The sequence below is a fragment of the Agelaius tricolor genome, unplaced genomic scaffold, assembly GCF_023055355.1.
Source record: "Agelaius tricolor isolate 1412-34295 unplaced genomic scaffold, bAgeTri1.0.p SCAF_9, whole genome shotgun sequence".
Lineage (NCBI taxonomy): Eukaryota > Metazoa > Chordata > Aves > Passeriformes > Icteridae > Agelaius > Agelaius tricolor.
Genome location: NW_027269269.1, coordinates 5,436,638 through 5,443,476, shown reverse-complemented (window position 1 = coordinate 5,443,476; position 6,839 = coordinate 5,436,638). Strand labels below are relative to the sequence as shown.

The 6,839-nt window shown below is 41.2% G+C and overlaps 1 protein-coding gene across 5 annotated transcripts in view; it reads right to left on the bottom strand.

The window, feature by feature from the left end:
* The window catches only part of PSPC1 (paraspeckle component 1), a 58,778-nt gene that overhangs the window by 819 nt on the left and 51,120 nt on the right, over positions 1–6,839 (bottom strand). For 3 of the 5 annotated variants that reach the window (XR_011680253.1, XR_011680249.1, XR_011680250.1), the window contains 3 exons: positions 4,078–4,182; positions 900–1,058; positions 364–644 (listed from right to left, as the gene is read on the bottom strand). The gene's annotated coding sequence lies outside the window, so the exon portion shown is untranslated. The remainder of the gene's footprint in view (positions 1–363; positions 645–899; positions 1,059–4,077; positions 4,183–6,839) is intronic. The other 2 variants (XR_011680252.1, XR_011680251.1) reach the window with 1 other exon arrangement.

Here is a 6,839-nt window from a genome sequence, read left to right as displayed (position 1 = left end):
TTTCAGCTGTCACTGCCTCATACCATTTTTCTCCAGATAATTAATACTTTCATATTCTTCTAAACTACTGCAACATAAACACAATCCACATTACTGCTTTTTCTTTAAACCCTACCACTTTCCTATTTTTTGATATGTATTGTAGGGCTCAAAAATATTTTCTTACATTTTAAAAGGCTTTTTTAAAGGCCAACAGCAATCAGTTAAACCAAGGAGCAGTCATTTAATATATCATTTACTCTTATTATTCTTGTAGAACATAGAAACTTTAATCCTTTTAGTTACACCCATTTCCCTTAACACTGCTGTTTCTAAAAAGAAAATCTGCCTGGAGTGCAGTCTAGATGAAAAGGGCATCAGTACCTCAGTTACACATCAAAGCAGGCCAACATCAGCTCTGCTATGAAATGCTGGACTGGCACCACCTTCTGTGCCAGAGGCTGAAGACAGTAACATCACAAAAGCTGTAACTTGTCTCCTCATGTAGGAAGAGGACTTGGAGCTCACGAGCAGATGTATTCACATTCTTCTCATGTCTTTTCCAAGCTGAGGTATTGGTGGGGGACACCACCTCCAGGCTGTTTGTGTTCTTTTTTGTCATTTCAAACAGCCCTTTTCCTTCAGGTCTCATAGGTCTGGCCCTTCTGCAAGCAGAGAGAAAACGGCTTAACTGAGTATGATCAGTTTGTCCTTCTCCTACCTTCAGCCAGGTGTGACAGATTTAGTTACTATTTTATTAGATAACAGCATTATTTGTTTGCCCAAGAGCACTGAGAGATACAAGAAAAAAAAAAACATTCATACATTAAGCACATAAATAGTACTAACAAACTAAAAACTGAGTACAAAGTGTACCATTATAGGAGTTTTAACAAGTGACAACACGATTATAATCTTACCCTGATGGTCCTTGTAACTCCAAGGTGCAGAGCAGCATTTTGCACATCATCACAATGTAACAGCCTCAGTTCTGGGGGTGGGCAGCCACCAGCAGCTTCCATTGAAACCTAATGCATTCAATGGAGATGAACATTTCCAGGAAGTAAGTACGATTCAGGCTGAGGAGTTACAAGAGACACTTCAGTGATAACTTCCTTGACAGTGTGCTTTTGTCATCAAAGTAGAGCACTTAAGACTCAAATGGCAAATAACAGAGCAACACATCAGCAAATGTTGTCATCTTATTACAGGGGTTCCATACTATTGTCTCCTTATCACAAAAATTTCATACCTCCTTGGTGTTTCTCATGGGCAGCTCCTCAGAGCACTGACACTTTCTTCTTCACAAAGAAGCCAACTGACTCCAGTTCCCTTCTCAACCAGCCACCCCATTCTTTTATAGCATCTTCTCATTGGTTACAGCTGTGGCCTGTTAAAGTCAGGCCTGTTCCTAATCTTTGCTAATTGGCCCAGCTGCAACTCCTTAGGGGTAAGATTACTTTCTACACTATCTTTATTTTCTTATATTCTGTCCCCCTACAGCAAATACAGCTGGATAAAGAGCTGAGCAATGCCAGCAATTTTTCAGACAGCCCTGCCCCCGTGAAGGCAGCTGCAGCTCCCTCTGTTCAGGAAGCCCAGGAGCAGGCAGCCTGGCACAATACTTAGCACAAATTCATTGGGCCATTATACTTGGTCAGCCAGGTTCACACTGCAATCTGAAGCCACCATACATGTGAGGAATGGGGGAAGAGGAAGAAAGGTTCTTATCACTTCATTGAGACAAGGAGTTGTTATTTAGCCAGTAAAAGGAACACTTGTATCTCCAAGGAACCTTGACCATCCTTTTTTTCCTTCACAGGAAGGAAACTGTAAGCTGACAGAAAAATTCTGAGATGCCTGGGAAACCTGCCAAACACTGAGGTTCCCAAATGGCTCTTGTGCACAGCAGCACTCTCATATGTAATGACAAACAAGACTGAATTCCAATGGCTACATGGTCAAGACAAAATGTCCTCTGGATTAAAAAAAACCCAAAAACATTTGAATCAACTGAAAAAATTAGGCAGCCTTTTTCTGTTTTACTTTACTTTTCTGACAAAGAGCTTTAGCTGCTTGTCTTTTTTAGATTTTGTGAGTAAATGCTTGTAGGTTGCTTATTTCAGTAGTCTGGTTTATATTGCCAATTGTTGTGTGATAATTCTTATACTGTGAACTAGAAAATAACAGGACTCCTTAGTAAAGGGCAAAAGCAGAACCACAAAAAGGTGTGCAACAACTTTCCCACCTCATCAGTGCCCTTCCCAGAACCAAGAACATCACAGGGTCCAGTTTAGAGAACACAAACTGGACAAGTCACACATGCTGAGCTTGCTAGGATGCTCCCATGAGTGCTGAAGGAGCTGGCTGCTGGCCTTGCAAGGCCACCCTGCATTGCTGACAGAGTGTGGCAACTGGGAGAGGTGTGCAAGCACATCAGGGGAAAGCAAAAGTCACTCCAGTCTTCAAGAATGGCAGGAAAGAGAACCCAGGGAACTACAGGCCCTCGGAAGGTGATGGAACAACTACTCCAAAAAAACGTTTCCAGACCAAGAAGGTAAGTGGCAGCAGTCAGCATGGATTTACAACAAGGTCATTTGCAAATTCTTAAGGATCCCAACTGGAGAGCCTCTCTGGTGACGTGACCAGTTCAGTGGACATGGGGAGAGCAGTGGATATTATCTGCCTCGGCTTAGGAAATCTTTTGACACTGCCATAGTATCTCCAATTATCATTTTGATCCTGTCATGATACTGACAGACTACTGATAGGCTCAGTGGACCATGAGGTGGACTAAAAACTGGCTGAAGAGATGGGCTTAGAAGGCTGTTGGTGACATGAAGTCCTCTTGGACATGAGTGAATAGCAGAGTATCCCTGCACTGAGGCCAGTCCTTTTCAGGATGTTCATTTCTGCCCTGGTTGATGGGACAACATGTCCTCAGAAGTCTGCAGGTGACACAAAGCTGAGAGGAGCGGCTGCTAAGGCCATAGAGTCATGCCACCATCCAGTGATCCCTCGAGAGGCTGGAGAAATGGGCTTACAGGATCTCATGAAATTCAACAGAAGGAAATGCCAAATCCTGCTTCTGGGGAGAAATAATCCCAGACACCAGGACAGGCTAGAGGCCAGCTGGCTAGAGTGCCCCTTGGCAGGTAAGGACATGGTGGCCCTGGTGAACACCAGGTCCAAAAACTACCCTGAGCAAAGAGTGCAACCTGGCCACAAAGGCATCCAAATGGCATCCTGCTTTACAAAGAAAGTTGCCAGCACATGGAGAGAGATGATCAGCTGGTCTGAACCCCTCCCATGGACAAGGACACCTATTACATGTGATTATAAAACAGATAAATTGTTCTGGTCCTTTATATTCCCAGTTCTCTTATTTACTGTTAACACAACTACAGAGACAGCTCTGAGTCCTTTTGCCAAGCCAAACAAACACAGAAGAATTAACACAAGTTTCTCTTGCTTTACCACTAGAACTTGCAGAATTTTTGTCAAATCCCACTAGTGTTTAAATTTACTTTTGCTTTATAAAAATAACTGGTATTTTGGAGTTACCAGAACTATTGAACTTAGCTGCATACAACTCCCTTTAAAACCTTGCTATCTGTCAGCACCATTGAAATGCTGTCCACAGTCAGGGCAGGTGGCACAACACACCTGTGTGCACACAAATCAAACTATGCCCCAGGCTTCCCAGAGTGCATGGACACCACCTTCCAGACCAGAGCCCTCTGATTAATGCCAAAGACTGTTCAGAATCAGTAACTACTGTGTTGGTTGTACAAACAATCAGGAGTCTGAGTGCAATGTATCAGTAACATCCAGCAGCTCAGACATGGCATTATATTAATGTGGCATTGTGGGGTTTGGATGGCTGTCCAGAGCTTGAGCTGACTGCTAGAGGCTGTGTGCATATGCTTGAAGTCCTTTAAAAACATAACACATGGCAGGAATTAGGCCAGGAATTACATTATCTGAAATCAAGTATTACTTGAAGTGTAGAAGAACAACTACATCAAATCACAAATCTGAACAAAAAGTGGGGGACTTCAGTAACTGCTGGATAAAGCCATATACCTTAATACGTACCTTGTACTAAAACCTGGTTTAGGATTCTCTTTTGTCTGCATAAGATACCAGAAGGATTCTGCACAAGCCAGTCTTCATCTGCATTTTTAAGATTTTAATAGTAACCTAAAAAAAATAGAGAGACAGTAAATAACTGACATTTCAAGCAAAAGGGAAAATGCAGTAGCTTCTCTTTTCAGAAACCCATAATATATGGAGTAATAAACCATAATAAAACTTCCCATTACCAGAAAAAAATCAATTTATTCTCTACCCATTCTTACCACTTAGTTGTTTCTCCACAGATTTTATTTAAATTTTTACTACCTCAGCAGTTAAACAACAGCTGTTCCAAGAACATTAACAAGTTCCTAGATTTTTATATTTCTGCTTGGAGTAGATTAACTGCAGTTCTTATCCAAAGAGCCCCAAGTCATTTCCCTTTGGAGGTTTTCTAAAACATATGTATTTCATGTGACACTAGACATTCTAGAGATTCTAGGCCTGCCAAGGCACATGGCGAAAGTGGCATTTCATCCTTCTAATATTAGTGCCACTAAAATGATCAGGATGCACACAACACTGAGTCATTAGTGACACTTGAGAACTAACAGCTCTCACTGCAGTCTCCTCCTCTTTCTGCAGCGTGTTGTTGTACAGACATTATTAACTGGGGGCAAAGTTATCTATCAAAATAATATACCTGAACTGAGCTGGAGTAAAAAAACATCTCACAACAGAACTGCATACAAGTATCATTCTTAAAATACAGTTTAATACTGCAAACATTAGAAATTGATGCAAAAGTTTAGGACTTCCGTAATTTTACAACTTCTGCAACCGATTGGCTTGTATTTGCAGTAAGTGGTATCCACCTTGCACAGTGTCTTCTCAGAGTACACATGCAAATCAACTATCCAAAATGTTTAAAATTCAACAGCTCCATGCCCCAGCCATTCAGGCTTCGAAACAGCTCTCACCTGTAGACACATTTCGTCCTCCCAGAATTAAAATCACCTCTTCTCCATAAGTGTCTCAGACTTAAAGTAAGATGTGAGCAGTGCAATGTTTGACAGGCTTATCATAATCCCTTACTCAGGCACAGAAACGTGTTTGCAGAGCCTGAGAGCCCTACGGAAATGTCTACAGAGAAGACTGCCTGGAAAGGTCCTCATCACAGCAGTACAAAGGGGTGAAGAACTCCCCATACTCTCAAGTAAAGACTTGTTAAAATGATTTTCCAACATCTTGAGGTCCTGTTTTGAGGACCATAAAACTTAGCACACCCTGCAAAGCATTTATTACAGAAAGAATTCCTTTGGAAAGCCACACATAGGTTACACCTATCAGGCTAGCTTCACTTTAGGAGCAGTCCCAAAAAGTAATTCAAGAAGTGACATATGTGCAAATTACAACACACAACCACAAACATTTACAATAAAGTTAACATGTACCTTATCAGACACAGCTGAAAACAGGCTGAGATGTGCAGCTCAGAATAAATACCATTTTAAAGTTGGCATGATTAATGTCTGAGCCCTATTAAATCAATTCTCCCATTTGGTTCCTTTTTATCTCCCTTCCCACACCATGGTGAAACTTGCTATCTATCAGATTTACAAAGTTCAGTTATCTATTCTGCACCAGACATTCAGCAAGATAGATACTTTCTTCCTAAAGCACAAATGAAAGAGCACAGCCCACTAACCCTTTCTAACTGTGTTGATTCTACAATCATTTAGCAAGTCAAATGCAGTAATAGCTGTAGTGATGAACTGCCAGTCATAGGGAGTTGGCTGAAACTGTCATCTGGAGAAGTGTTAGTGTCCTGAGACATCACCTCAACATGGTGCAATTAATGTAGCTATTGATAGGTATGTACCCATCTAACAGGAAGGCTAAAATTACAAACTGCATAGTTTTCAGTCTGTATTTTATTATTAAAAAAACCCAATAATTACTTTCTCCTTCACCTCCCCAATCAAGAAAGCTAAAGCATCAAGGCCTAACACAGTCTCTCCAGTTTCTGTAACTGACAGTAAATATTACTTTCTCTTTCTTGGCCACCCAGATTTACTGAAGAGAAAGCAGTGTGCCATATTCTTGGCAACCAGTAGATATTAGTGACAAAGCTGTAGCCAAATTATTATCGTCCATTTTTGATTACAGGCTCTAAAACCACCCAGTAAGACTGCTGGGAGTGTTAAAATGCCTATAGTTTCTACTAGGAATGTGCCTCTCCACAATTTATTCACAATTCTCCCTCTTCTAAGATCATTCCAACCTCTCTACCCTATATAAACTCTACTGTTTATGATTAGTAGTATTTACTTTGCTAGAGCTGAATGCATCCAAACAGCCAGTGATGAAAAAATGTGATTTCTAAGAGTGAGCTGGAACACAAGCAAAAGTTGTTTTCAAAGAGACTGAATTTTCATCCATATGATAAAGTTCTTCTTTAAATTAAAGCTCAAAGTGGGTATGGTGGGTATGGTAAGCAAAATGAATCTGACCTAGTCTAAAAGGCTTACAGCATGATAAACATGCCTGTTCTCGAGAGGAGAGAGGCATCGCACACAAATAGAATGATATTGTGCATATATTGTGCTGTTACAAAGGAAAATTGAAAACCAACTCCTAAGTGTGGCTATCTCAAGTAATGCATGCTCAGCTTAGCGGGATATCCGCAGCACAGACCGGCTGTGTGGGACAAGCTCCAGGCTGCTGGTGCCAATTCGGAGGAGGAATAGCTGTGACACTCCAACACCGAAGGACACTGCACA